This window comes from Spea bombifrons, chromosome 1 (assembly GCF_027358695.1).
Source record: "Spea bombifrons isolate aSpeBom1 chromosome 1, aSpeBom1.2.pri, whole genome shotgun sequence".
Taxonomy (NCBI): Eukaryota; Metazoa; Chordata; class Amphibia; order Anura; family Pelobatidae; genus Spea; species Spea bombifrons.
In genome coordinates, this window is record NC_071087.1 from 60,669,456 (window position 1) to 60,672,517 (window position 3,062).

A 3,062-nucleotide genomic window follows, 5' to 3' on the forward strand; every position below is an offset into this window, starting at 1 on the left:
ATGTGTGTGGATTGGTATGTGTGTGGAATGGTATGTGTGTGGATTGGTAAATGTGGATTAGTATATATATATATATGTGTGGATTAGTATATATATGTGTGGATTGGTGTATACGTGTGGATTGGTGTATACGTGTGGATTGGTGTATGCGTGTGGATTGGTGTATGCGTGTGGATTGGTGTATACGTGTGGATTGGTAAGTGTGTGAGAGTGATGGGTGTTATGCTGTACCATTTCCAATGTCTTTTTCTTGCTCTAAAAGTACATCATAACTCCCATCACTCTATACTGTTCCATACAGTGGCAGAGCTGGGAGGCAGAGGCCTTGCACCCCCACCGCAGGACTCCTGAAAGGTAAGTGAACTTCAAAGAGGGAAAGGGTAGATAGTTAGGAGGGGGTAGATAGGGAGAAGGGAGCGAGACAGGGGAAAGGGGGTAGATAGGGAGAAGGGAGTGAGAAGGGGTAGATAGGGCAGAAGGGAGTGAGAAGGGGTAGATAGGGCAATCATACTCCTATCATGCCAAGTCTGCGAGTACATCCTGGAATCTGGGTATGCCTGGGCATGATAGGAATGTGATTGCTGTTAATCATATATATATATATATATATATATATATATATATATATATATATATAATATTGTTATTTAATTGTTTTGTCCTATTTTGGTGTCTTACTTACTTTAAATAAAAGTGTTAGATTTTTTTATGGAGTGGGAGGGGTCATATTCGGTTTTTGCCAGGTAAATGCTGCACTTTCGGTTACAGTCCAGAATTCGTTTCGGTGCATCCCTACCACTAAGCCAGACAATGAAGTGGTAGGCCTACACCACATCAATGTTTGGCGTAGTATATAGTGATTGGGGTTTTGTTACAAGTTTTGTTACAAGTTTTTATTCCTTTCTTTTTTTGGGATGGGGGGGCCCCAGAGGAGTAGTCCGCACAGGGCGCCAGAACACCTAAGGCCGGCTCTGGTGACGACAACCCTATGACGGTATATTGCACTTTTGCCGTCCAATCAGTTTACTCCAATCGAAACGACAAAATGGCGGGCTCACCTCTCTATTATAGGGAAGATTATTATGTCAAAATCATCCCTTAACTTAGTGTTGTATTTTAAAACACTCATGAAGCAATGTAGGTTCCCATCATGTCTCTCTCTCTCTATATATTTTACCCCAAGTTACAGAATGCAATCATCACACAGCCCCAGGGGCAACTTTCCCATACAACAGAAAATATGAAACGTATTTTTATTAACATTTTTGTTATCATTATTAGTATTATCAGTATTATTTTTATTATGTGGCTGTGTTTTGCTTGTCTCTTGTAGCCATTTTCAAGGTAAGTTGATTCTAATTCTAATAGTCTCTGTCTGGAGACAGCCCCCATCAATTTCCTGGATATATAAATACATTTATAAATACATAGAAATTATACCGTGCATTTTTAACCCCTTAAGGACCAAGGTTTTTTTCTTACCGTGTTTGTGCTAAATGACCAGAGCATTATTTGTGTTTTTCTTTATTCAACTGTGATTCCCCACTAACTCATTTAGTGCACCCACACACATTATATATTCTTATTTTCAGCACAACTATTACTTTCTTTTGAAATATTAATTATATATCTGTTAGTATGAAAAATATCTAAAAATGTGGGGAAAATTAGGAGAAAAAATTTTTTTGGTTTCACTTATAAAGACTATGTATAACCAGTGCAAATGGAAAAAACCTCAAACAATGTATTTAGATATTTGTCCTGTTTGTGGAAACACCTCATATGCCTGTTTTTTTCATTTATTTTGGCACTTACAGGGTTAAATAAGAATAATACACATTGCTGTTTCTAAACAAGATTTTTAAAAAATATGGTATGCAGGGAGTTGCGCCACAATAGCAGCCAGAAAAAGAAAAACTGCTAAACAAAAGTATATATATTTTTAAAGTTGACATCCCAAAGTATTTTACTAGTATTCACTAGTATTGTTAAGTATTTTTAACACCAATCTGTTGCAGTAAAATTTCAGTTTTTTCATTTTTAACAAACGGTATTTCAGTAATTTTCCTTGGGTACGTGAAATTACTGAAACAACTTGTGATTTGTATTCAGAAACACCCCCCCCCCCCGAGTACATGAATACCCCATATACATGGGTAGGGCATGTCTTTTATTCACTGCGGGCTCAAAATTGGCACATGCACAGTTTTCAAACATGGAGTTTTGACAGATCAGTTTGCTTGGTCCAGGTCTCACCTGAGACACAGTAAAGATCCCATAATTAATTTTAACCCCTAAAACTGTATATTTTCAAAAACTAGACAGCTCTGGAAATCTGATTATTTGATATGGCCTACTATCCGGTGAGTGTGCTTCTCTTTTGGACTTTTATATTTGGGCTGCAGTTATTTGCACCCTATTGTGTTTATTTGGGACATCTTTAATGCCTGCCACTTCAATTTACCCCATCAAGCCCTATATTTTGGAAAACTAGACGGCCCAATATTTTGAATACTGGTACTTTTACACTTTCCTTGCACTAATTCTACTGCCTACCTTTGTCAAAGTTTGTGGTAGTAATATTTTTTGTGTTTTTTTCCACACAAATTGTATTTCAGTTATAAAGTTACAGCTCCTGGCATATGTCACTTCAAAACTACACCCTAATATGTGTTCACCAACATCTTCTGAGGACAGTGATACCACCCATGCAAAAAGGCTACATTTGAGACATGCGCAATTCAGTTTTTCAACTTACGATTTTGACATCTGGTCCTTCTGCCCCATGTTCTATTTGGGCATCTTTGTATCTGGACAATTCAATTTTACATTCACCTGCCTTCTCAGGAGGGTGTGGAGAGACCCTCTTAGGAACGTGTTTTTTTTATGGGCGTCACCATCTTGGGAGAGGCAAAATCTCTCGCAATGGTGTTTGTGACTGCTCTGTGGAGCGTTCCCAGTGCGTCCGGGGGTGGGTTTTCGTTGTCGCTGAATGTCTCGTTGTCGAGGCATTCCAGCAACACCGTTTAAGCTTAGGAGGTGCTAAGGTTTGGATCAGCGTG